This window comes from Apteryx mantelli, chromosome 7 (genome assembly GCF_036417845.1).
Source record: "Apteryx mantelli isolate bAptMan1 chromosome 7, bAptMan1.hap1, whole genome shotgun sequence".
NCBI classification, from domain to species: Eukaryota; Metazoa; Chordata; class Aves; order Apterygiformes; family Apterygidae; genus Apteryx; species Apteryx mantelli.
This window is the reverse complement of record NC_089984.1, coordinates 30,982,050-31,010,035: the sequence shown is the minus strand read 5'-3', so window position 1 is coordinate 31,010,035 and position 27,986 is coordinate 30,982,050. Positions and strand designations below refer to the sequence as shown.

Here is a 27,986-nt window from a genome sequence, read left to right as displayed (position 1 = left end):
TCAGACTGGAGTTCATCAGCACAACACTTATTGATCCTTCTTCCGTAACGTGCTCTTCTGTATAAACACCTCTTTTTTTTCTGTTCCCAAAACAGCATCAAATTTTGTAACACCCACTCTCATTGCAGTTTGGTGGTCGTAAGTGTGGCACGTGCCTGAGCACTCTGTATTTCACAGCGTTGCTGTGATATGACACTGGACCCGGAGGCTTTGGGGTGCTGTTTTTTTTGGGGCAGAGCAAAGCAGGGTTGGCGCTGGGTACTTGCGAGGTGGGTTCCTGCTGTGCAGTGGGGCTGTGTTGATGCCACCCTTGGAGCCCCCTGTTCTCCCCCCTGCACGCACACAGCAAGGGCGCCCACGCTAAGCAGCTGTGACGTTCATTGCTGAAACCCTCAGTCTCATTCAGGAGTTAAATGACATTTCTTATATGGACTCCGTTCGTTCATTTGGGTTAATTGCCCACGTAGGCCCATTTAGTCTCTAAATCTGGTAGTCTATCTGGTAGTCAGTAGTCTAGCTCAGTAATGATGTTTTTGTAGGACCTACGATATTCTGTGTTGTCATGTTCATGCTTTTAGCTCTGTAGGAGTGGTGAATTGACAAGCTCAAACATGTGCCAAACTTACCTATATTCTGCATGACTGATAAGACCTGCAATGGGGCGAGCGTGTTCCCGAGTTTGCAGACTGCCTCCTGACGCTCAACCTGTTGGGTCTTTGCAGCAGAAGTCACCACCGGGTCCTTTCAGCCAACCCCACCAGTGGTGGTGACTCCATACGTGTGAGGGCTGCCCCTTCCATAGGTCCCACCGGCACGTACTGCTGGTGCTGTGGGAAGGGAAGAGGGCTGCTGCTGTGGCTGCGCGCGTGATGCAGCTTGCCTCTGCTGCGGTGTGGGAGGTGTACGTTAAAGAGATTCCCAGCCTCTGACGAGCTCGGGGAGTGTTGCTGTGGGTCGTGCGTGCGTATGAGGGGGCATATGGAAACAGGCAGAAGAGCTGGAGGAGAAGGCGGGGTCAAATAGGGCATGGGAGGAGGTGGGGAGGGACAGCATGGAAAAAGATGGGATCAAGATGTAGTGTGCATGCAGAGAAATGTAAAGCAAAGGCAGGGAAAGGGAAGTTTTTATTTACTGGCTTTATTCCTGTTGGGCTGCATTCACCATGGAGAATCTGGGCTCTGCAGTCAAAGCATGCTTCCCTCTGCTCTGGGCTGTGCCGGCCTTGGCCAGGATGGGTCTGGGTCACAAAGATCACATCTGTCCCGTTCCTGTTCCCTTGATGTGGGGTGCTGGGCCTCAGCGTTTTGGCCTTGCTGTAGAAAATGAGAGCTGCTGTGAAATGGCCCTCTGGACCAGATGCCCGGCTCCATGTCTAACCCACAAGGTTCAGACCCAGGTCTCGGCTTCAGAGCTGGCCCTGATGGTCGTGGCGCCAGTGGGGATGGAGTTACTCCAGCAGCTAGGATTTACAGTTTGGTTTGAAAACAGCTTCCTTAAGAACAGGACTGGAACTGAATCAAGCCTGGGAAAATTCAGAGGAAATCAGAACGTGGCTCTGTCAACATGTCTGTTCGAAAAGGTCAGTGCTGGCCCCTTGGGGAGAAATGGCACGTCCTTTCTTCTGAGTAAACACGGGCCATTTGTCTACTGCTGCTAGTCCCGAATGTGTGTGGAGAAACCAGCAAGGTTTGCAGGTGATCCGGAATACCAGGTTTCCAGGAGAAGCCCTGCGTTGCTGGTTGTGAGTGCTGACCATGCCTCCTGCATTTCAGCAACTGTGCTGGAGCACATGGTGCAGCTGTGCTTGAGACGCAGATATTTGGCTTTTAATAGCGGGGACCCCTAGCTACTCCTTCATAAAAGTGGATCAGCTCAGCCCAGTGGCCAGCCTGCCAGTAGCAGGACTTGCTGGGGGAATTGAGATGGTCCTGGAAAAAAAATATTAATAGCTAATGTGGTTATTGAGCTAGAAACAATTGTCTTAGCTAATTTAAAGGCTGTTTAAATGCAGTTTTTCCTCCTAGCACTTGATCGATGCATTTAGGATACCATCTGGCTTGGGGCAGTATCTTTGTCTTCAGTGAATAAATGGAATTGTTTATAATTCTTATTTCCATCATTATTTAAATGTTTGCTTCGCAAAACAATCTGTTCAGTTTCCAGTATTTGTTTCTAAAGAGACTTTCAACATCAAACAAAGATCAGGGCCATGACGGGGAAATGGCAAAGTGCCTGCCAAGCTACAATAGAGCCCATGTTTGATGAACACCACAAATAACCTGCAGTTGTGGAAGGGACCAAGCTTATGGCAACCCCACCGCCTTTGCACGTGGGTGCTGTTGAAACATAAAGATGACCCTTGAATATTGCCCGTGTGCCACAGCGCGGGAATCTTCTGCATGGTGGCTGTAGGGAAAAGTTTGCAGCTCAGTGCCAAGTTAAAATGCTCTCCAGGTTGCCCCATCTGCAGGTCCAGCCACCCACAGGATGGGCTTAGAAAGTGGCTTGGTGGCTCAACCTGCTCTTCAAAGTGTGGGCTGAGGGTTCAGGAGGAATGTCCCTTGGTAGAGGTGAGAGAATCTACTTTGCTATCACAGGATTAAGGTTTTTAGTTTCTCTGTGGGCAGCAATGGGTCAGAGCTAGGTGACTCTCCTGCCAGCATCCCATAGTACCATCTCTGACTGTGCCCAAAAGGTATCGCAATACAAGTAAAGCTCACAAAAATCTTACACTTTCTGGACAAGGGGGCAGTGAGGTTTTGGGGCTGTGGGTGGGAGGTAGGGATCCCTAGCTGTCCTCACCCCGCAGTGGGACTGGGACCTCTGGAGGCTTCATCTCGCAGGGTTGCGTGCACTTCCATTTCCGTGCTGCGTAAGACCGAGATCCTGGATCCCACCATGGTATCAGTGACGGGCACTTGTTTGGTGTCATTGCACCACCTAGGTATTCATACATAGAATAGTGATATTCTCCCAGATGTAGACAAGTCCTTTTTTCTCTTGGTGTTCCTATCCTGTGTGTAGGATCAGCAGTACTGAAATATTTAATCACATCACCAAGAAGCTTTCTCCTTCTCTCTCCCAAATTAAATGCTATATTTACTTGTAAGGTCTTGCAGAAGCATGACATTGAGTGGCAGGCCACTCTGAAGATGAATTTTGTCCCCCATCTGTGCGATCCCTTCACTTGCTGTGCTACGACAACCTGAGCCACTCTCGAGGGGCTGCACAATTCGGAGCTGCTCTGATTGCTGGAGGGAGTTCACGGTTGCTGCTGATTTCCTGCCTTTTGCAGCCTTTGAGCAGTAGTTCAACACCAGCAGCTCTTTGTTAGCCTTCAACTTGTAGCTTGCTCTTTAGACAGGCTCCTAATTATAGAAGTAAAACGAAGTCTAATTAAGCTATCGGCTCTGTGTGTAGTTAGATAGATGAGTAGGGTGTTTTTAGAAAGATCAGGGGTGTCGCAAAGGGTTGTTGAAGGCTGGGGGCTCAGTGGGGAAGGTGCGTCAGGGTGTGGGGCTAAAGTAACTCGGATTTTGTGTGGGAGAGGGAGCGCCCATAAAGCAGATTTCCTCTGGGACCCCTGGCCCCTACGATAGCGGCTGAGGGAAGTGTCCTGGTCGGGAGCCCGCAGCAAGTGCTCGGAGTGCAGGCGGTTGGACTGCAGCTTCCTCCTGCAGAAGATGTACAGATACAGTCGGGGAAATCTCAGAAATGAGACCCGTAACAAAATGCCGTTATCCTGCTGGATGCTGGGAAGTCAATGCAGCAATGAATGGTATTTGCTGCAGCAGCACGGCACGCTGGGTCACTTCACTGTGCTGATGGGGGATCTGACCATGTCAGGCAAGCCTAGTCCTACTGTTTCTACTGTTTAATAAGCCTAATGCTCCAGAGAAACCTCACGCTGCGAGCTGCGAGTGAGTGACAGAGCTCTGAGGTGGTGAACTCTCACTGCCTATTAAGAGCCCAGTGGGGTGTGTTTTTTAGGTGTATTGACTTTATTAATACGAGAGAGAAGCCTGCATTGAAGGCTCTTGGCCCAAAGAGGCAAAAGCTCTTGAAAAAGTTCAGCTGTGATGCCGGTTTCTGGTTCAGATTCCCTCTCCAGTTCAGCTCTGACTGCTGTGAAGCGATGCCACATTGCCAGATGTTCACATATTCCTGAGATAGTATTTTTAGAACTGGGCAAAGACTGAAAAAGTCTCTATGAATATTATTTGGAAGCTGTAACCAAATTGCTTTACCTGCTTTCTAGGCAACTTGTTTTTATGCATTTTTTATGAACTATCTAGAAAGAGTTCAAATTGGGCATCCTTGTCCAAACCAAGGATCTCAAGGGAGCGCTGTACAATTATAATGGATAGCAGATTTCCCAGTGCATGAATTCACACTACAAGGAAGTGGTTATCTGATTTATAAAGGGTTAAAGCCGTTCCACTGGGGAACAGAAAGGTTAGCTTATATACTAGTGTCAGATGCTCCCTTGGCATCCACCACTTGAGATACACAAGCTTGTTCCCCACCTAAATCATTGAGGGAATAGTTTCCAAACTCAGGAATATTAGACTTCGTTTATGGGCCTCTTGTAAGCACAGGAAGCAGTGAAATTAGTTAAGAGGATTATTTGCTGTGAGTTGTTCCCTTGCTTTTTTGGGATTTGGTTTGTGGAAATTCTTGTTATCAGTAGCTACATCCTATGCCTATCGCTTACCCAGGGGCGCGAGGACAGTGCAGCCCTGCTATGTGGGAAGGACTCTCCTGGATACATCCACAGAGAGGACATACAACAAGTTCTCCCAAATTACCTGAGTTGATTTACATCAGTTGAGGAGGATTCAGACCTATTTTCTTTTATTGCTGTTGGTTGCTTTTGCTGTTACAAATTAAAAGCGTCAGGAACACGAGTCTGCACAAGGTTGTGGTGCTATTAGAAATGCACAAACACCCCTGAAACTTCCAAATGTTGTGAACCACAGTGTGAACATTTTGGTATAGGTGGGCCTGTACCTGCTGGTTGTGTCCCTGGCCCATATCTCATACAGGGGATTCTGCAGAATCACTGTAAAATGGGGTGGAAAGTCTTTCTTCAGCAGAGCGTGTCCAGGCTCTGTGCATACCTCCCATGTTATCCCACCTCCATCTTCACTATTCCTGTGCTGGAAGGTCTTGTCATAGCCCATTTAGGTCTCCACAGCAGGTTTTAAAGTGCAGCCTTGGGAGGAGCCCGCTTGTTTGTTAACCTTGTTCCAGGTTTTGTTTGCTGGAACAATAAAGCGCAGGAGAGCTGCTCGGCTGCGGGGCTGACCCCGGCTGAAGTTACTGCTTCGGGGCTGCTTTCACACACTGGCAGGGAATTCTCAAAGTGCCGCTTTATTAGCGTATTTCCTTTTTACCAGAGATCAAGATTAGCCTTTTCATTTTTTCTGGAATCTCTGTGTGAAAATTAAATTCCTTGGCGAGTTCCTTCTGTGGCCTTTCTTCCCTGAAGCACCCAAGTCCAGAGAGTTCAGGCATGACAATTCAACCCCCCTCTGCACCACTTCACCACTCGAGTAATCGTACTCAGCTTTCAATTATTTATACTGCCGGAAAATCGCATGGAGTTCACACCCCCAGCCCTGAAACACAATTCCGCTTTTGTGTGGGGAATACAATCCTTCACTTTCATTAAGTGTGTAGAGACTGAGATGAGAAGTGCCTGTTGTGTTCGCATCCCTTGGCTCACGATGAGAGGAGCTGGTTGTTTTCACAAACGTCCTAAATAGCCCTGCAAGGGTTATGGGGAGTTTATTTACATTATTGCATTTAAGTGCAAATAGAAAATTGCCCAGCCATAATGGAAAGGTTATGCAGGGCTCTGGCAGGCTTCTTTTCCCTGCCACCTCACCCCTCCCGGCTTTCTGCTTGTACAGCCTCCAATGTGGAAAAGCTGTGTCAAGAAGGACCCATAGCTCTTGGTGCTGTTAAGCCAGGGTTTGCATAAGGGGCAAACAAAATAATCAGCTAGTGTTTCTTCCACCGCGGACTGTGCGTAGTCCTGCCTGCTGTAGGAAAGACTTCTCATCGGGCTCGCTTCCAGCCTGATTTGTGAGTGTCGGGTGCTGTTTGCTTCTGCCTCGTAGTACCTGAATAACTCACCTTTTTGCAGGAGAAGCACGTGGAGCATGAAGTTAGGAGTTTGTTTCCCACCTTTTTCCCTTCCTGTTCACCGAGAGTCGCAGCATATTTCTCCTTTTTGGCAGCCAGAGTGATTTCATTTCTCATGAAAACACAAGGATTCCCACTGCAGAACGGTCTTTTGCAATTTCCGCTTTCCCTGCTTTGGGGGAAGTATGGGTGAGTCTTCAGTGAAGTGATCAGGGCAGCAAAACCCACTAAGGAGCCGTGCTGCTGAGCAGATGAGTGGTGAGGTCTTGCAGAAAGCAAGAATATACGTGATCTGTGGGAACCATAGTTTTTCCCCTCCTCATTCCTGGGTGCCTCATTTGAGCAACACCCTGCAAACTGGGGGCTCTGCTTCCCCAGCTTTCCTCTCTCCTCTTAGGAGAGCGCTGGTCTGTAAGATCTGTACAGGGAAGGGAAAGCCTGAACTTTTGTAGGGTGTCAGATCCTTTGGCACAGCTGAGGCTGGTAACTACACTTTCTTCCTCGCCCTTGTGAAGCGACACCATTTAACGGTGTCCCACAGAGTTAAATTGGATTAGCATTTGCTGTTCCCTGACCATGCCCAAGAGAAGCATGGCAGATACCATCAGAGTTGATGGTCTCTTGATATTTGTTTGATGGGAGGGACCGTGAGAAGCACCATGCCTGGAAAGGGCATGGGCTCGGGCATGGGCTCGGGCATGGGCTCTTCTGTTCTCATTCATTTTACACACAGTCACCCAAGGGGAGAGGAAGCTGCCGTGGTGGGGTCTGGAGCCGGACAAGGCTTTGAAATCCAGACAGGCCCAAGAGAGATTCCTGGAAGGTAAACGCAAACCTATTAGAGCAGTTGTGATTTCGCTTCAGTGTCTGAAGCACTTGTCAGTGCTAGTAGTCACAGGATGTTACAGATTTGGGTCCCTGCTGCTCTGTTGAAATTTTATGGTAGGGAACCTGGCTTCAGCTCAGATAAGCTGAGTTTGCAGGTCTCTGCAGGCTGTGTCCTCAGGGCATGCTTCCAGCCTCTTTCTGACCCAAATCCAAACCCAGAGAGATTTGTTCTGGGTAGGAACCGCAGGTACTTAGCAGAGCTTTCCGTTGGGGCCTGGGTCTCCACCAGGGCTGCAGCAAGGGTCACATGAGATGCAGACTTTCCTTGTGGTGCAAGTGGACCTTTGCATATGGGATTCAGTACAGTGCAGCTGGGACCCCGTGAGGGTGCGAAAGAGGAGCAGAGCAGGGGAGCTGCAGTCCAGTGCGGGGGATTGCACTTCTGAGTGGAGCTAGTCGCCGACAAATTCTTGATTGGCAGAAGCTGTGAGCAAGCTATGAAAGGACTAAACAGCGACTCAGGAGAGCAGCCACGTGTTTAAGGCCATTTCTGTAAATGTGCAGTGCAAACAGGGCTCTATACTGAAGCCGCTCTTTGAGGCATCAGTGTCAACGCAGAGATGTCTGTGATTCACCAGGTGCAGTCAAGGGTAGATACTAATCGGTTTAGCGGTATTTTTGCAGATTGAGTTGACATCAGAGCCATGTGCCTGGGTATTGATGCATCTGGGGGTTTTTAAGGGTGTGTTAAGAAACCAGTGCGACTTGCTGAGCTGCTACCTTCAGCCAGGTGTTTTGAGAGATGTAAAAGACAAACCACAAAAACAGTGTGTGCGTGTGTGTGTGTGCAAGAGAGGGAGGAAAATACCAAATGGGAAGGAATTTGAAAGCAAAACAGAAAAGGACTAAGTAAATGATAACAGGGAAAAATTTCTTTCGGAGAGCAAAGGTGAGTTTAGTGATAGAAGCTTTGTCTTACAGGGAGTGTATCTTATGCACCTGGAGGAAATTATTTCACAGGCTCTCTATTTTATCTGGCTAATCTCTGGCTTTTGACAACCCAGTGAGTGCTGCTCTCCCACGGGACGTTTTGGCCTTCATGTGCTTATGGGGAGCTTTGAAATCCAAGCCCAGGCTTGTCCCGGTCACTGCAGTGATGTGCTGCTGCTGCCTTAGCAAAACCGGTGCATGTGTTTGCCTGGTAATGGCTTTTGTGAGGAAAATAGAATATGGGATGGCGCATGGCGATATATGCATTCTTGTGACAAATGTAGGCTGTTTTGCAGTTTTTGCTGTGTTGGTGACTTAGTTCAGCCTTGCAACAGCCACTGTAGTCTACAGTCTGCAGCGCTCTTTGGGTTATCATGCTGGTTAGGGGGTGCTGGCCTCTGACATGTCTTGCTTGGGAATATGGGCAGGATATTGAATATTTGCTATTTCAGGAGCTGGCACAGATTGGATTGTCATTGGGATCTGGGAATAAGGAAGATGGAATGGAAAAGGCTGGGGTGTTTCAGCAAGGTGGTTCCTAGCTGTGGTTATGCAAAGGGAGAACTTTGCAAAAGGTCTGTCAAAGCTGGAGAGAAGCCTGATAAAGTTTAGGGTTTGTCGAGGGTGTGGGACGCACCTGGGGTACGATGCTGAGCAGGGCCGTGCTGTGGGCTGCAGGAACACTAGAGGTTAATGTCTAGTGCTGTTCAGAAACTTGTGTTAAATCCTGTTCCACGCCTAGGTCAAAATATGCTTCGTTGTCCTTAGTCTGAGGACGTTTTTTTTTTTAAATAGGAGCTGGGAGTCTGTGGTGTGGAACGAGGAGCTGGGAACGGCTGGTGTGGCATGGAGGTTATCTGGGAATGAAATGGGGGCTATAAACAGCCCTTCTAGAGAAGGTTTATTCATTAATGTTTTTAAAATGCTTTGAAGTCTTTGGCTGGGAGTCCTTTTAACAGAGCCAAATGATTAGTTGTATTACAGTAGCTAAGCCAGACCTTAATGACCATGTTCCCTCTCCTCCCCGCAAACCCCCAGCCATTTCTAACAGGGTTTGGTGAATAAGTGAAACGTCAGCACAGTGACCAAAGAAAAGTGAACTGCTCAGCAGAAATATAAATAGTGCTTTTCTTTCCTGGGGTTGAGTCCTGGCCCCATGGACTTTTGCTGCCAGGAATGGAATTTGTAGAAGGGGTGAGGAGTTTATTTCCATGTTTGTACCATATTATCCCAGTTGGTTACTGGTTTAGGATGTCCAGTCATGGATCCCTGTGCTGATGTCTCCTGCAGCTTGGTCCTGGAGCTGCCTCAGAGCAGGGCGCTCTGATTTCTTGAAGTCACTGAGCAGCAGAAATAAACATTACTTCCTCCTTCGTATGTTTGCCAGGGATTTCTCCTGCCTGGAGCACAGCTGAGGGCTGCAGCTTTGGGGATAAATGCCTGTCTTGGGGTTGCGGTTCAGGAAAAGCTCAGGGACAGTCTCTGGGCTTGCGGGTGGAAATGGAGAGGTGTGTCATGCTTGGTGCGTTGCACACTGAATCAGGCTGCACAGCGGAACTAAAATGAATTCACCACCTGCGGCTGGGTCAAACACTGGAAGAGGGATTTGCACCCAGAGGGTGAGCTAAAATAGGTCAGTGCTGTAACGTGGTGCGACGAGTTGGTGGTAAGTTGGACACGTGACATAGAATGTTGCCTTAAGTTACAAAAACGTAGTCAGAATTTTGGTCAGAGATGGGGTGCTCCGTTCGAGCTGGAGAGGCCGTGTTAATCACAGGGAAAACGAAGGGTCAACCCGAGTCCTGCAACCTCTGGCAAGGGCATCTGGTGCGGAGATCGGGGCTGGGTGACGGGCCTGGCGTTGATGGCAGAAAGGGCCATTTTCTTTCTCACGAAGGAGATGGCGCCGGTTTTGTCCGTGCCGTATTCCCAGGCGATCGGTAAATGGGACCGCAGCGTGGAGACGGGCAGGTAACCGGCTGCGCTGGGAGTCGCGGCGTGAGGACACGTCCCCGCGTGTGAGCGGCTGCTGCAGACCTGCTCTCCGGGTTTGCACCCGTTTGCCCGCGGTGGCGACTCGGAGCACGTAACTAGCGTGGCCTGATGCGTCACGTGCTCGAACCCGGCTGCTAACCTCCGGGGCTGGCTCTGCCGCCCTGGCTCGTCCCGCATCCGCTTCCTGGCCTCACCCAGCGTTAGGCGGGGATGGCCCCCGCCTTGGGGACGTCACTGCGAATCATCTCCCCCGACGTTTGAGCTGTCCACGCTTGCCTTCGCGCGGGGGAGGCCCTTGTGTGTCACGATCGCGCGGAGCAGCCAGCCCGGGTCTGAGCCGCGCCGCCGGGGCGAGGAGGGAGACGGTGTTGCCCGGTCCTCGCCGCCCAGCACGATGCCCTGCTCTGAGCTTGTAGCGGATCAGCCCGCGCCTTGGGCAGCCACGTGAGACTCTCCCCAGTGATGCCTCAACCTTCCCAGTACCTCTGCGATTGCAACAAAGACGTGAACTGTAGTCAGAGGAGCGGGAGGGGAGAAGCTTTGCCCGGGGCGATGCCACCTCATCCTCCCGGATGTGACGAGCGCAGTCTCACCAGCCCCAGCGCCGTTCGCCCTGGTGGAGCAGAGGCGCTGGGTCGGCGGTGGCACAGAGGCTCTTGCTGCGCTCCGCAGTCTGCTGCAGTTGGACATGGTTCTCGCGTAACCGCCTCCAGCCTCACAGCGTTCTTCTTGCAAGGTAGATGGGACCAAATGCCAATTTATGCCCTGCATTATTTTTCAGTCCCAGGTCCTGGAGTCAGGTGATTTTTTCTTTTTTAAGGGAGTATATAAATTTTATGGCTGTGGGTAAAAGCTAGAAAATTCATCCCATCCCTCACCCAAGATTTCATCATCAGAAGGTAAAGCAAAGGAGAAAAAATTTTTTGAAGTCTGTTTGTAATTTTTTAAGCCAGTCACTTGAATTTTGGATTCATGATCTTTGAATGCTTGCTGACATTACAGTATGGTTTTTTTGCCTTGCTCTGTAAGATGCCAGTGGCAGCAGAATGACTACTGGGAGTTGGAGCAGGGTCTAAGCCGTCAAAGTCATGTTAGATGGTTTCAGCTGTGCCTTTCACGCCTTATTTCCTGGAATAGCAACCTAGGATCTCACCCTTGAGTTTCAGAATAGCTTCAGCCTCATTAGAGAACTCTGCTAAATCTCATTGAGGACAACTAATGAAGGGAAAAAAAAAATGTGTTTTACCATGGACTAACTAAGGTACTTTGCAAACAGAGAGATGGAGACCAGCTCGTCACTTATATTCTGAAAGAAGCAAATCTGGAAAAAAGCCTACTGAGAACTAGGTAGATGGTTTTTCCAAGCTGCAATGCATTAAGCTCTGCAGGTGTCTTGCTTTCATTTAGTTTTTCGCAGCAAGATGGGCACCTTGGTGCCAGTGGAGATAAAGCTTATCTGGAAATACTGAGCTGTGTTTAAATAGGGGGACATGTGTGCTATGACCCCAAAGGCAGAGCCCACAGTATTAAACGTGTCCTGTAGCAAGGATGTCAGGAAGGTGGTTTGGCAAAATACAGAGGCGGCAGTGTCTTCCCCAGAAACCTGACATTTCTAGTGACTCTGGAGACCCATCCTTTGAAAGCACCCTCTGATAGTGGAGCTCTCAGCCAAAGGCTGATCCAGCCCTTGCCTCTAATCTGATCTTTCCTCTTGGAGTCTGGTCCCTGGAAAGATGCAGTTCTCCAAGAAGACATTCCAGGGGGGTTTCATCACTCCGCGCGCTGCAGCCGTGCTGAGCTTGTGGTCTAAGCACCTGCTGTTTCATTTAATTAGCAACAAATGGGAGGCGTGGGTTGGGGGGAAGAGAGAGCAGCACCCTGGTGAAGTATTTGCTGCGATGTGATGTGTTTTATTTTGGGTTCAGAACGGAGGCCATGAGGAACATTTTCCACAGGGCTCCATAAACCACCTCCGTTCATAGGGTAATTATTTGAGGAGGGAGGGAGTGTGGATTTAAATCGGTGCTGCTAATTTCTGCAAACAACCACATTATTTTTAATTCATACTGCAGGCTCCCTCCACCCATGTCTTGATGTTAGGAGCTGTGAATTTTCCACGTCATAACAAAGTCCCTCTATAAAAGAGAGCCTTTTAAATATATTTTAAAAAATTGATTTCAGATATGTCAGGCTCTCAAGTGAGTCAGTCCTAGAATGGAAAACTAACTCTTTCCTTCCCTCGTGGTAACCTGTTAATTTATTTGTATTTCAGTAGCACATACCTGCTCTGAGCAGAGATAGGTCTCTTCTGTGTCAGGGGCTGCAAAAATGCATGGGAAGAAGCAAGCCCTGATGAATACAAATCTAAAGAAATAATCCTTTCACTAACTCAGATTAGTTAAGCCCAGGAGCTCTCTGCTGAGATGGAAACGTTGCATTATTAGCACCATTTTACTGAGGAAGGGAAGGGAGATGGGGGAAATGAAGGAGGACAGCTGGAATGAGACTTCAGGACTGAGCCACTTGCGTTGGACACTGGCTGTACCCTGCCCTGGTGGGATTTGCAGCGAGGGTTTCCTACAGGCAGGGTTACGGTTGCAGCTTCCATGTGCTCCTGCCTCCGAATACTGGGGGCTGTTTTTCTCCAAAGTGGGGACAAGTTTAACAGCAATCTCTAGCTCTTTTACATCTGGTGCAAACCATAATTGTCTAAAGACACATTAGGTATGTTGTCCTTTTGTCTTATTTTCTTAGGATGATTAAAACACCACAAACGGTGCAGGGAAGAACATCATATTTTTTTTTGTCCTGTCCTGCCTAAAGCAGAGAAGCTGGGTTTTAGACATTGGGGCTTTGGATTCCCCATTCTGCAAGAGCTTTCACCAACCACGGATTTCAAGAGGATAAATTCAATCCTGACCATCAGGTGCTCAAACACAGCAGTGTTTGGGGCCATGGTGAAAACTCAGATTGATCATTTTGTTCTCATGCAGAGTCTTCAATTCATGGAGTAAAATTCATGGGGCACTTTGAAATCAACCTCATAATCACTAAGCAGTATCCTTTCCTCCTGTTAGTTTTACCTCCTTTCTCCAGATTCATTTCGGATGTTAGAAACGGGTTCTTTCCATATGCATCAAATCTGGAAGCAATACCTCTAGGGACACATTCAGACCAGGATATAAACTTCGGAGTTCTTTTCCCACTTTCTTCTTTGACATTTGAGAGATGCTCTTAAGTATATGAGATACTATTACAGCGTCAGCCCATCTGTCATTGAAAGCATTGATGTTTGAATCATATTCTTCAGCTCAGTTTTAACAGAAAGGCAAGAGAAGTTGTGTGGCAGTTTGCCTCGTTGCCTGCCTCAGTGTGGCTAGGAAGGGAAGGTTTGTTTTCATTTTCAAGCCTCTGTTGTATTTGCATTGTTTAATCCTGTCCAGCCCTACCTGCAGGCAAGGGAATCGCCTGTCCAGGCTGCTCTTGCTGCCTGTAATGGAGACCAGCCCCTTTGCTTGCCCCTTCACCTGCCAGTGCTTGCTTTCGAAATATGAGCATCTTCCTCCAACTCCAAATCCTTTTTCACGTTGATACTAATCTGCAAGGTTCAAAGCAGGGGTGAGATTTCAAAGCCTCCTTAACGATGTTAGATCTGCAGTGTGACATTCAGGCAGCGTTGAAAGCCCATGTGCAGTAGAATCACATCTCTGCACCTGTTAGTGCAGGGAAAATTTCTTCTGAGTTTTGTTTCTGTTTTCTGAAGCCGCTCTCAGGTTTTCCTCTGTCTCTGGCCAGTACCACGTCCTGCTGCATCTGACCTCATGGAGAGACGTGCACCAGCCAGAAACAATCGTCTGCACCTGGCCGAGCAAAATAGGTTGTTTGTGTGTATGCATGTGTGTCTGGTAGTGTAATTTATTTACTCAGTTACTTGAGCCAAGATTTCCCCCCAAAGGAAACCCTAATTATGCTAGATAACTTTGCATCTGGGTTGCTGGCAAAGTGCAGCTCCCCATGTCTGCATGGGGACTGGCCACAGGTGTGTAGTTGCTACCCTCCTGTGCCCTTTTCTATCCCTCTATTTGATAATGAAGAGAGATTAGTAGTAGTCGGGTACCAGTGATGCTGATGTCTTTATGATGGAAAACTGTGACCGTTTTGTGTGGTACATCTTACACCTCGGCAGGACACGTACATGGGACTTCATTTTCCAAGTCACCTATGTCTTGGCAGAAAGCAGTTGGTGTGACATTCCTCCTCCCTTCTCCTTGTCTCCAGTTGACTTCTTTTTGGGATCCCTTTTTTTTATTATTATTTATTAAGTTCTACAGCTAGACCCTGCAAAGGGCTGAACAGACAATTCCCCAGATATGCTGTATGCTGATCCCTTACAGCTGTTAAAGGCTGATCAAAAATACATTGAAGATAGCAAGTAACTTTGCAAAAGTTTCCCTAAGCTTCAGGTCAGGCCTTTGGATTTCAAACAAGTAACCCTACAGAGCCTGCCAGGATCACGGGCTCACAAAAACAGCAGCTGGTTCTAGATGCTGAACTGCCATGACACAGTTTGGCTGCCGGTAATAGGGGAATTACAGGGCTTGGCTCTGGCCCTGAACAGTGAATCTCATTGGTGCAAGCTACCATGTTCCTTAATGCTTCTTTCGTCAAAGCATCGTCAGCTAATTTCTGGTAGGGCCAACACTGTTGATTCCCTGCCTGAGGCAGGTGCAAGGATAGGAGAGAGCTGGGTGATACCTGCAGCTTCTTTGTTAGACCTCCAGCGCATCTGTAGGGATGTTTCCACAGTCTCGGCGCCCTTCTTACGGCGCTTCCTTTGTCACAGCTTTGTGCGTTGGGGAGGAGGAGGGCGGAATAAAGACATGTGAAAGCCTGTGGGGAGGATCAGAAATAGCCCTAGGTCCCTGCACGATGCCCAGCAGTGTCCGTTTTCCCTGATGGGGAAAAGAGAGGCAGGGCAGTAATTAGTCGATTTGACAACGCTCAGCCACTGAACATGGCCATAACAGCTACTGCTTTAAAGGCAGCACCTTGCTCCATGTGGCAGATAGCAGCGTTTCAGGTACCTTCTGGGCCTGAACCCACTGGCCATAGTCTAGCCCTCAGGTCTCTCAAAGACTACCAGGCAGTGAAACCGGCTGGAAACCTCCTGACGTGAGGATGAAGCCTTTAGAGACTTCCTCTCCTCCCAGTTGCGGACACAGACCTCAGTGTGCAGTTTGTCCCTCACAACTTGTAGCAGTTTTATCATCTGCAAGTTTGGAAGAGTCACAGCCCTGATAGTATTTCTTGACAGTGTGCCTGGGCAACTTAAAAGCCACTGAGATAATAAGAAAAAACAACCCACCCACCCCCAGTATTGTCAAAGTCCTTCATCGATGCTTTTAATACTCTGCCAAATATTACGTGTGATTAGTTGGTATAATACGCAGTATGCCATCTGGTCCACAAGCAGTGCATCCGGGGATGAATGACTGTTATCTGAGTGAGATACCCTGGAGTAACAAAAGAGCATGCACAGTTGAACGTGTAAGCAGTTGGTGTGCCCACCCTGCTCCGAGCAGCACACACGCAGTCGTGATGGCCGTCGTCCAAACCCCTCTACTTTCCCAGGGTTTGCTTTCATTCTCAATTACATTAACAAAGCTCCTAAGGCAGAGCTGTACTTACAAAAATAAGGTTTCAGTCCCAGCCTCCCTTCTTAGGGGGCTGGGTGCAGTTTGTCCTGCAGGACGTGGTGTCCCTTCTTCCAGTGCTGTCCCGTGTTGGGGCCTGGTCCATCTACAAGGACCTTTGGGTTAGCAGAAGGGCTGTGCAGGTCTCTAGGGATCTTCTTCTGGGCTCTGGCTTTAAGGACTCAAACTTCACCTGCGTCTTTCCATTTTTTTAAAGAGAGAGCAATATCCATGCTGTGCTTTAGGACAGCAATTGGAACGAGCTTGTGTAGGTTTGGGCAAGCAGCTGAGAAGCCCATGTTGTGTAATTGTGCTAGTGATAGGAGGTTTCTTTGAAAGTGGCTTTTCTGATTGCTACCCATGGACTTCACCTGCCGTGCCCAGAACTGATCAATCTGCAGATAGAAACACATCTGTGAGATACCACTGCGATAGGCTCTAGGAAGAACAACTGTTTGTCATTCAAGATTTGTATTCTGATAAGAATGACTCAATACCTAAGCAAGCCTAGGTTCATTTTTGTATTTCAGTGCATCAGTTCTTCCCTCTCCTCATTGCAAACCCGATGGGGTAACCACGGCTTGGAGTCTGTCCTTCCTCTGCACTGGACAGCTTTGCTGACCTTCTGAACAAGCTTAGCAGCCTCCGGAGATCCTCATGCCTGGGCAGCCGGGCGGTGCCTGTGCTGAACCGCCCGCACTGGCACTGGGAGCACGAAGACTTGCGCCTGGGGCTGAGCTGTCTGCAAGTGCCCGTCCTGCCGGCTGCCTGGTTCCTCCCTCGAGGCGCAGAGTGAGGTATCTGTTACATGTGCAGCTCCGTCTCCCCGCTTGGGCAAGGGGATACTTTGTCTGCGCTCCTTCCTAAATTACCCCAAAGACAGGAGACGTGTTTGGAACCAGATACGCAGGCAAAACATCTCGAGGTTTTGGAGGTAGGGAGAGAGGGAGAAAAAAGACAAAGGAATCTCCTCCCAGTGTGTAGTTAAAACCTATGGTTGTGTTTTGTTTGGCGTGATTTCTCCATTGTGCTTAGCTGGGCGGCCGCTCTCCCCCGGTCTTCCCAGAGCTACAAGCAGTGTCCTATGGAGATGACTAGATACCATTTCAGATGGAGTTTCCAAAGTAAAATGTGCCATTGTGTTCGGAGCTATTGTTTTCTGTTTTCAATATTAAAGTTACTTATGGTTTCCAGGGGACAATATATCAAGCAGAGCTAACAGGCTGTGGAGAAGATGTAGATTATGAAAACAGGGAGATTAAATTTCATACATTTGGAGCTAAAGTCCCATCTCTCTCACAGTAGTGTAAGTGGGGGAGTAGTCTTGCAGGCTCACAGAACTGTACCAATTTAACTAACAATGTGTTTTTAAGAAGGCTTAGTTAAACCAGCGGTCACTTCTGTATGAGCAGTGGAAACCTCTCTAAGGATGGATTCTGTCATGGTGCAAAATTAACTTATATTGCATGTATACATCTGGTCTGAGAGCTTTCCTGCACTGGGCTTTTGCACTCGTTCTAACAAAATCAGTCTCTGAAGACAGGGTCTGTCTGTCTGAGTAGCCCAGGCCTAAAAGACCAATAAAATCAGCAGTTACATCTTAGTAAAACAGAGGTAAATCTAGAGCTGGGCACTGCTGTGTGTTACAGAGGTGGTTCTCTAGCACTCGTCGCCCCTTTTGCTCTGGGGACCAGCTGGGCCCCGGAGGAGTCACACACGGGGCCCCCTGCAAGATGCGTCCCACACGTGTGACATTGCAGAGCAGCTCAGGAATTTTGTCTTCTGAATTTTCTGACAGAAAGACAGTGCTGGACAGAACAGACTGGGGCAAAAACTACCCAGCCTGCAAATCGTGCTGACCTTAGTATTTGGAGTATAATTCTTGCTAACAGCAAGTATGTAATTAATAGCAGTACTCTGCTAACACCTCTGTGCTGCTTTTAAGCTACACCCTCTGGCACCTTGCTTTCAGCTGTGAAGCAATGTTTTTCAGTGCTGCCACAGGTTTCCCAAGGACCAGAAGGTCTGAGGCACTGCAATCTCCCAGTGACCTTCCCAGCCTGTGCGCTGCACCCCAGCGTGGGACTGAACTGCTCCTGCCTGTACAAAGACTCTCACTTGGGTGGGATTTAGGAACTTGTAGCTTTTGCACTGTGAGGCCTTGGGAGTGGCTCAGTAAGATTAATAAACCAAAAAACCCAGAAAGCTCAGTGGAGCTACACTGCGTTTCAATGGGTTGGCTTAAAAGTTTGAAATTTAACGACGGATGGAAGGTAAATATTTTTAAACATCCCAGGTGATTTAGGAAGCAGTGATTTATGGAAGTGACTTCAGTGCTTTGCTCCCTTTACTTTTAGTGAAGCTCTTAGAGTTGAAGTCATATTTACAAATGGGACCTTTGCTCTGACAGTGCTGTCAGAAATGTTTCTCTTGCTGCCTGGAGGCAAGTGTTGCAGGAGAGCTTGTAGCCCCAGGCCTGTTACCATTGCTGTCCCAGTGCAGTCTTCATTGCTGGAGATCTGTCGCCGGAGCACGTTGGTCTCTTGCAGCTCACTTGCAGTCTGGATGGGCACACCAACACCTGTGATTTTTTAAGGATAAAAAGTGCATGTGCGGCTAGGTTCATACGTAGTCCATCAGCACCGAGAGCGGGACAAAGTCAGCTGGCTTGGACTCAGGGTGAGTGAAGGGGCTTCCTGATCTCCCTCCATGGGAGAGAAGTCGCATCCTGAGTGGGAAGGAGATGATGGCTGGAGCTGTAGACGGAGCCTACCCCAGCTCATCTCCAAGCCACAGAGGCCTCCCAGCCAGGCTGTGTGATGCCGCTGGAGACTGCAGTTAGCTTCATCGTGAAAACCCTCAGAAAATACCTGCTGCACATTCACGCTGGACACCATCACTCCAAGTCCAGCCCTTCTGAGGTCTCGGTATTTTACTTCCAAAAACATGCAGGTGACCCTGAGCAAAGACTCTCCCTCAAAGGACAGGACGCTTTCACGTATTAGCTGGTGTAAACATAGATCACCTGAACTAAAGCCCCTGGAGTTAATCTGAACTGATGTGACGTAACACACAGGCAAATCTGAATCAAACTTAAGGTGAAGGTGGTTTAAGGTAGAAGCTTCTTGGTGGATGAAAACTGGTCACAAAGGAAGAAAAGGTGATAGGCAGTGACAGCATCATATTCCCTGGGTGAAGAAACAGATTTGGTTTGCTGTGGTAAAACTAGTGTGAACTCTGTCTTCAGTGGAAATACCCGTGGCTGGCCCTGGTGTAGCTGAGAGGAGAAGCAGGGCTCTAAGATCCTTATGCAGACGAGTGGAGATGCTGCAGTCCCCATCTGAGGACATACAACAACTTCAGAGTTGTTTTTCTTCTATTTTCTTCACCTTATGCATCTGCTCATTTTTCTCATGCACCCAGAGCCAAATTAGTGGATGTTTTGTAATTTGCCAGTTAAGCTGTTTTTATCACTACCATATGAGCGCTCTGTTGTGTGCAGCATGGTTTCATCAGAGCTGTTTCTGCTCCTATCCACCCATCACTTATTCCAGCCTGGACTGGCCCCAGTCTGGCTCCTCTCAACTGTAAACTTTATTCTCTAGAAATAGCGATAAGGATTAACCTCACCTTTAAAAAGGGAGATGAAGAAGGATGCTCTAGAGCATCCTCTCCCCAGCCCAGATTGTCTCTGTGTCCTGCAGGGAGCCTTTTAGGACATGTCCCAGTTACACAGTGTGAGTACGTGAGCTGTCTGTGGATGAACTAGCTCCAGAGAGAAAGGAAAAATATCTGGACCCCCCCACCCCAAAATCGTTAGCCTTCCTGAGAGGCTCTAATTGACCTGACGGGGCATCGTGTTGGTGCGGCTTTGACATCACAGCGTGACCTCGCTGTGCCGTATAACTGCGGCATTCATCTCTCCGTGCCCGTCTGCAAAGCAGGTGTTTCGGGGTGGCCTTACTTCCCGGGGACGGTGTCAGGACAAATCCGCTGTAGATACCGGCGTGACAAGGGACATATAATCACCATGGATAGGTGGAAAAGTATGAAGTAGTCTTTGTCCAAGCATCTTCCAGTGTGGTTAAGTCAGATGAGGCCAGTCTAATTTGGCGCGGGGGAAACAAAATGCTCCTGGCCAGGCGCGTCAATGGCTGCTCTGTGAGGGCTTTCTGAGGAGCTCTTCAGAGATGCACCGAGTGCCTCTGTCATCCCAGACCTGCGCCTCTGAAAGCTTCGCCAGTCTGCTGGAGCCGCAAACGCTGGGCTCGTTTTGTGGATCCTTGGGAGAAAGCTGCGTTTCTGTATGAGAAATAGCGAGTGTCTCAGCTGGGAAACAGCCTTCCCTCTTTTGATGGATTATGGCGGGGAAGGACCCCCACTCTCTCTTCCCCTGCTTCTCCTCCTCTGGCTGTTTTAGTTGGATACTGAAGGGCTTGTAAGATTTCCAAGATTTCTGGTGGAAATTTTCAGACCTGAGAGAGGCATTTTCCCTTTGGGGATTACACCATGCTTTAAATGTCTGTTCTCTTTATTTTATATGCGCTTTCCTGCTTTTGTTTGACTTTCTCACGGATTGCACTGTATTTAATTCAGAACATATCCTATAATGCTGTAATTGTCAGTCATGTCAGCTGGTTACCCGGACAGTTTTTGCTTTATTTTTTTTTTCTTTTTTACTTTCAAAGTAAAAGGAAAGCCAGTTGCTGCTGCTTCTCAGGGATTGAATTAATGCCCTGCTCTTGCATGCTGTGGCATCATGTAACACCGGGAGAGAGCCAGTGTCACTGGCTGACTGATATAATTATTCCTGCGGCATTGTGGAACCAGTTACTGCTCTAGGAAGAGATGGGGTTTCACCTCCTCCTGCTGCCTGAGACGTCAGTTAGACAGAAATCCTCTGACAGTTGTATCCTGCAGCGTGATCTGCCCCAAGGGCAGCCGGTTCTGTTCCCCATCACACACGAGCTTCTGTCATTGATCTCAGCGGACGGGATCCTTGGCTGGGGTATATCAGGTCCTTCCACTCAGGTCGTGGGAGCTCCACTGTTTAACCTTAGCTGAAAATCTGTCCTGAAATCAAACCAGTGAAGAAGTGACCTTTTCTGAATAGGCTGATAGAAGGTGAGTCTGTGGAGACTGGCTCCCATGCTGCCCACACTCTTGCTTTTTTCCACCTGCTGATAGAGCCAGAAGTCCATTTAAATGCTGGTAGGTTACCTAACAGTGTGAGGTCCATTTGCCAAAAATGGTGGTTAACCATCTTTCTTAAAGTGAAAGACCCCCTTGGATGCTCTGGTTAACCAGGATTTGGAATACGCTACAGATGGATGAGCCCACAAAGGGGAGGATAAGCATATCTGATAATACGTCTTCCACTTGCTTCTGTCCTGCTGATTTTAAATTAGCAGAATCCCTTTGAATTCAGTCTCTGACTCCTGTTCTGCAGAATAAGGCTCAGATTGTTTGATGACTCTTGATTAAATCTCATGCCACTTTCCTGAGATATTTTGCATTTTGCAGATGTGAGAACAGAGAGACAGAGGTTTCTCCGTGGGGAAACTCTGGCAGAAGGCAGAATTCAACCTGCTCCTGCTTCTCCTTTTCTTGCAGATCACATATAATTCAAAATATAGCTGATGATGCTGTGTCACGTCAGTGAGCCACACAGCTGGTTTTCAGCTTCAAAATGAGAGGAAATTGCTGCTGCCTCTCAGAGTTTTAATTAATAACCCTTTTTTTTTCTATCCTGATATCTTACCTCCCTTTCTTGTCTAAGCTTTCATTATCTACATTAGTGACTTTCAACCTTTTCTGGTTTGCAGATGCCCCGAGCATCTCCTGGTGAGGGCATGAGATCCATTATCACCAGTTGTAGATCCCTGGTAGCAGCTTTGACTTTCTTCAGTATCTTTTGCAGCCCTCTTTTAGAAGCCGTGCGGCTGCCTCCTCTCCTCTGCCCCCCACCCGTGAGCTGGTTGTGGCCCCTAACTGCTCCTTGGGATGCTGATCCAGCTTGGATAAGCTGCAGGAGTAGGGATCACTGAGAGCTCACCCTGTGAGTCTGGTGCCTAACTGTCCTCTTGTAGTGTGTCTCTCAGATTCAGCAGTGGCGAAATTAAAGTTATTGTTGGCTTGCCTGTTTTTTAATGAAAAATGCATTTTCTGAGGAGCACTTGGGAAGTGGGAAGTTAATTTGCCTCTTGACAGTCGGTGTAGGAAGAGTTGTAGCCTTGAGACTGCTGGAGAGAATCTGAGTAAGATGGCAAACTCTCAGGGTTTTCTGGGGAAACCTTGCCAGAAATCTGCTGTTCTCAGTCTCATAGTCACGGTTTGATATTCATCAACTGGCCATTTCCCTGGGACAAAAGTAAATTAGAAACTGTGGCGAGGGAGAGAGGGGCCCTATCTCTCTTTGCAAAAGGTCTGAATCCTGCATTCATTTGCAGCAGTGGATGTTGCTTTGCTTGCCAAAGTAATAGATTTGGATGAAAGTCATTCTCAGTGTGGTTGTGTGTTAAAATAAATCTCTTGTGATTACAGCGCTGACCTCCTGGGGTACTTTGATTTTATCTGTGCACATGGCAAACCTACTTCCCCTTGAAAAGGAACCAGCAAGATAAGGACTCTGATAAGAGACTGTGCGGGTATCCTAATTCGCTCATCCTGCGAGGTGTGGAGGACTTCATTCCTTTGACTGGGGGAGAGTTAAAACGGCTGCAAGGAAGGAAGCGAGGAATTAACAGCCCAGCAGGACACTGTAGCTCAAATCCACAGTGTAGGGCATAACTGGAAGTCAGGTTACTGTCTCAGTGGATTAGTTATGGAGAGTTAGACTTGGTCACAGACTTCCAAAACCTTGAAACCAACAGTAAAGGTATTGTTGCTATTAACAGACTTTAAACCTTTTTCTTTCAGTAGCTAATTCTGTTTTAATTCAGAACTCTGCAGTCCTAAGGCTGGACAGGTAATGTAGAAGTTGGTAATGTAGATAATGTTGGTAACATAGGTAATGATGGTAATCTGGGATTTTGCTTATGGCATGATGCACAGGCTTCATGTTTGCTTTTGCCTGCATTCAAATCAGGAACAAAGTTCCCACGGGCAAATGCCATGGGATCAGGCCGTTAAACAGTTTATAAGGTTATGTTCCCCTGCACTTATTGGCCAAAGCCGAGTAAAAGCCTGGTCTCTTGCAAAAGAGAAGTCACCCCCTGCTCTCAGGTGGTTTATGTCTTTATACCTAAAAGAGAAAGAAATGCTTCATGAAAATTTAACCAAGGTAAATAAAATGCAGTAAGTAAATATCAGAAGGATGCTTATCTTCTCATCCTCTGAGATATTATTTACAGCATCTCAAAGGACACTTGGTTTTCTTTGGTAGTTTTTTAATTAGATGGTAGCATCACAAGGCAGACAGAGGGCTGGGTCCTGTTTTCAAAGCAGAACTGATGTGAATAATTGCAGAGTCCATCAGCTGGGGATTGCTGAGCCAAAATGCTCCTTGTTTGCAGGAGTATCTCTTTCTTCACTGCATATTCGCATTGGTAGATGAAGGAGACCAGAAGCAGAAGAGGTGAGAAGGAAAGAACAGTTTAGCTGTAGGTGAAGATACTGGCTGAACCTCCCACATTTCCCATACAACTTACATATGCTCTCGAGCTAAGATAACATCAGCTGAAGGTGTTTAGTACACGCAGCTTTCTGATCACCCACCCTTGCTCAGAGGCCTATGGGGATGTGATTTGCTTTGCTCTGAAAACCCTGCAGCTGCACCAACAGTTTTGTTACTTATCTGCACAATCAGGTAGTTTCAGCTTTCCCCTCCCTGAAGCGTCCAAAAGCATGTAGCAGCTTCCTGGAGCTCCCTACATTTATATCAAAAGCAGGGGGATGCTGTTACTTGTCTTCCAGTTTCTGGACCTCTAAGGATGAATTTGGGCCATGTTTGCAAGCTTATGCTTTGCACTATGAAAGCTAGAGTTTTTGTTTGATTTCTACAGTGAAAACTGATTCTCATACAGTCGCCTCGAGGAACTGGGACTTCAACAAAAAGGCCAACTGTCACGAGAGTTGGTACCACTGAAATCTTGTTCCTTTGCCATTCCTGCAAGCTGTGTGCAAGCAGGAAGGAGCAGAGTGGGCCACTGCTCTGAGCCTGCTCTCATTGCAATGAGCAACAACAACTCACACAAGTAATTCTATTGATTTTTAATGGGAGTAATAGCATGATCATTTGCTGACTCCTGTGAGTAAGAAAGTCATAACCTGGACCACAGGGTTTGTAGCAGATCAGCTAAATGCATTTAGCATAGAAGCAAGAATGAATCTACTCAGCACAAGATAGGACTCCATGCAGGACTTATACAGGAAAGCTGTTGGCAAATCCAGAATAGTTTGGAGAGACGAAGCCTGGGGAGGTGGTTTTGGTGGTGAATTATTTGTGGACTCACATCTGTTGTGCCAGAAGCAGGAATGGGGTGTGTTTGTTCAGCCTGACTCCAGACATGTTGCCTGAATGGGTGGGAAGCTCATTTCCCCGTTTCCATATACACTCCCTGTTTCCAAACGGATCCCCCACCCTGTCACACAGTGACATGAGAACAGATTTCTTTATGCTCATCACACTGGTCATACAATTGGAGGCGCCCCTGTGGTGGGATTCATGCTCTCTAGTTCATGTACTAGTGCTTGGAAACAGATGAACTGAATATGAGCTCTCCCAGTTTGCCAAAATGTATTCCATACTCATGTTTTCTTGTCTGCCGAAAGCCTGCTACAGCCCTAGCTCCAACCCTTCAGACCTCTTCCACCTCCAGACAGCCCTTATTTCCCTTTCTTGCGGGATGATTTTACTGCAGTTGACAGGGGGTTACTTTCTCATGCAGAGGATCTTGTCTCTAAGTTAAATGCTGTATATCAAAGATACAAGCAACAATTTGTGGAGGCTGCCCGTATCTGAGGAGTACATCCTGATGCATTAAGTAAGGATTTTTTTTTATCAATCATATGTAAATTTTCAGTAAGAATAATAATTGTTTTCATGGTAAAACACTTGCCACATACCAAAGAGTTTTCAGCTTTCAGGTGCTCTGCAGACATTTAATTAAGTGAGCCGAAAATCTGTTTATTGGTCTCTGCCTCTTAATCATCCATGAGAAGACAGTGCTGTGACTGCTAGGAGGAGTGTCTGCATTTCAGCCCTTAGCTCCCTCTGTTCCCAGCCACTCCATTTAGCTCCATTGCTAGTATTTTTTACTATTAGAGATGGGCTGAGCTGGGGCATTAGGCATTGGCTCAGGATACTCCATCACCTCTGGGAGGTTTAGGATGTTTCATGTAGGCCCATCGCTGGATTTTGCCCCTGAGCCCATCTCTTTCTCATCTTCTTTGCATCCTTGTCCATGAGTGAGAGGATACCGAATCCTGCTTTTCCAGGATTTTACGCCTAGCTTGCACTGGTTTTAAATGACAGCCGAGTCATTTGTGCTCTGTGCTTCTGCTGCTCTTTGGCTTTCACGTCCTGAAGGTTTTCCTGCACTGCAGAGCTAACGGGCACTCAGTACCTTCCAGTCTGTGTTGCAGCTCCCCATGCCCTTAATGCTCATCCATACAGCTGTAGTGATGCTAGAAGTGCTTTTTTAGGCATTAAGGAGACTTGCTGGGAGTAGAGGCTGGGTCAGCACAAATGCCAGACCCAACTGAGTGGCCCAGAGGCTGATACACAAGCCTGTGGCAAGTGACATCTGGGGCTGGGGGTTGGAGAGGGGTCTCACACTTCTCCGTGGGTGCTAAACCTTGCAGGGCCTCTTAGAGAAGCAGCGACTTCACTCCTTGTATTCAGTTTAGCTCAGAAATCTGTGCTTTTCCTGCCTGTTGCGTCATGCTTTGGGGTGTTGTCTCACACGTTGAAGAAGATGAGAAATCTGCCCTCCCTCCCGGACACTTGGGCCAGGCTGTGTCCCTGCGACGGGCATCGGTGGCCTCCCAAGCGCATCCGCCTCTGCCCCGTCCATCTCTGCTGTACCAACTCTCCCAGCGGAAGCAAGAGCCAAGGCGGAAAGTGTAGTCTAGGAAAGTTTAGCCAAACTCTTCCAGCTGTAGTTTATTGTATCTATTTTGCTGATATCCACCCTTTAGATAAATAGCACTAAGTTACACACGTTGTGACTCTCTTGATGTGGTTAAAAAGGCTTGTATTAGCCAAGCTAATCTAACTCCAAGAATAACCATGGGAATTTGACTGTATCAGTTCCAGCTTGAATCAGTCGCTGTGTAGTAAAGTGAGAATCGCCTTCCTGGCTAAAAGTCTAGCAACAGTGAAACTTAAAGTCAGTCGGTGGGGGTTTTTTCCTCCTTTTTTCTTTGAACAAAACTCCTGCCCATGCCTGACCTCAGACACCCGGAGCTCTACCTACAAGAAAACAAAATTTCATATTTTCAATAAAAAACATGTCTCTGTAGGCAGAAAAGCGAGTTAGCTAACAATCCGCAAAGCTATGGTCTATTTATTTACCAGGCTGACTCCCTGATGGGGAAACATGTGGGATCTTTTAACTTTTTCTTCTGCACAGATGTTCCTTCTACTCCCGAGTTTCCTCTTGATCTTTGGTTTGCTGTACCATATGGTTAAAATGCTGGAGATGTTCTGCGTGGTGGAAGAGGAGAAGGATTCTGTGTGTTTAAAACAAAAACAGTAAAGAAATCCTGACTGTTTTTTCCCATGTTAGCAAACAAATATTTTTTGAGGGAAATCTGTTGGGGTAGCAAAAATGTTAACTCACATGCCCTCACTTTTGGGCACGTAGCATTTCTAAGACTAAATGCTGATTGAAGAGTCCCCCCAGGGTAGCTTTTGCTGCCACTTCAGAGATTTGTGTCGAGCTGTAGATCCAGTTCAGGTGAGGAGATAGGGGTTCTGCAGGGTCAAGTAACAGGAGCACTGTAGACGTGCCCTGTTCCTCCACTCTGGCAGCACTATTGAACTCCGATTTGGCCCCAAAGCTATTTTGTGGTGGAGGTGAAGAGCTCTGCTGAGTGAATGAAAGCCTGTTGACATGGCTTGCTTTCCTTACATACCTTTCTCTGAGGTAAGCCTGTGGACTGTGAACTGCAGGTTGAAAAACATCTCTCCTGGTCTGTTGGAAATGGGATACTGGACTACTGGGGTCTTTGATGAGACCTAGAAAAGCAGCTTTTCTGTTTTCTGAGCAAGGTTGTCTCCCGGTCACAGGAAGCAGGGGCTGCTGTATAGGATCAGCACGGACGTAGAACGTTTAATTGTACATCTCAGATGTGGAAGAAAATGAAGCAGAATATGAAGCTTTGGATATCTATCTTGGTAGCACCATGGGCTGAACAGCAGCAAAAGGATGCACAGGGTGAACGGGAGAGTGAGAGGCTCTGCTGGCTTTCAGGACTGGAGATGGTCTCCCCTGGGCAGTCCCATAAAGATGCCACTGGAGCAAGTGGTTCTTCCCTTCTGAGTGAGTTTGTGCACAGCCTCTTGGCCTACCCTCAGCCTCACTGGTGCTAGTACGTCCAGGTTCATGACCTGAACAGGGATTGCAAAGGCTCATTGAGGAACGTCGGATCAGGGTACTGCTTCCCTGGGCTTGCTCCACAAAAAGGTGCTGATGGTCAGCAGTCTGCTCCACCATACACGTTGGCCATAGCCCTCAAGACTCCTTTGAGCTGCTCAAGTTAAAGGCTGGTTGTGGCTCTGTAGTACAATGGGATTTTGATCTTAGTTGGCCCTTAGCACAGCTGTATTAGACATGGTGTATGGAAATGGTGTATAGAAATGAACCTACAGCTCAGTAAATAAGTTGTGTTGGGCAAAGTTTAGGAGATGGTGGGCAAGATCTTAGCTGATGTGGGTGAAACTCTGGCTCAAGTGGTCCAGAGCCACATGCTCAAGGGTTGTTGTCACAGGCTGAGAACATGCCCACCATGGGCTTTTGCAGTGTGCCTTCTGGTAGTTCCCAGTGGTGTGGCCCTCTGGGATGCTCTGTTCTCCCAGGGCTCTCTCCCTGCTGCCCTTTCTCTGCTGCTGTCCTCCATGTAGGGACTGCACTGGAAGATATTTCCCAAAAGCCCATTTGTCTATCCCTGGGAAAGGAGAAGTGCTCTTAATGGAACAGGGCAGTGGGCAATGCCTGCCAGCAAGAAGACAAATTGGGTGTTTTATTAAATAACCTCTAAGCTGGTTGCTTCAACAGCGGTTTTAGCCAGGTGGGTGGTCTGTCATAGGAGCAGGTAAAAACTGTGTCTCCACCAACCTGGGCAGGCTGTGGATTAGAGACGAAGCATGTGTTTTGTAATGAAGGA

General features: G+C 47.8%; 1 protein-coding gene across 1 annotated transcript in view; it reads left to right on the top strand.

Moving 5' to 3' along the window:
- SH3PXD2A (SH3 and PX domains 2A) overlaps window positions 1–27,986 on the top strand; it is a 262,339-nt gene that overhangs the window by 50,059 nt on the left and 184,294 nt on the right. The gene's annotated exons all lie outside the window — the stretch shown is intronic.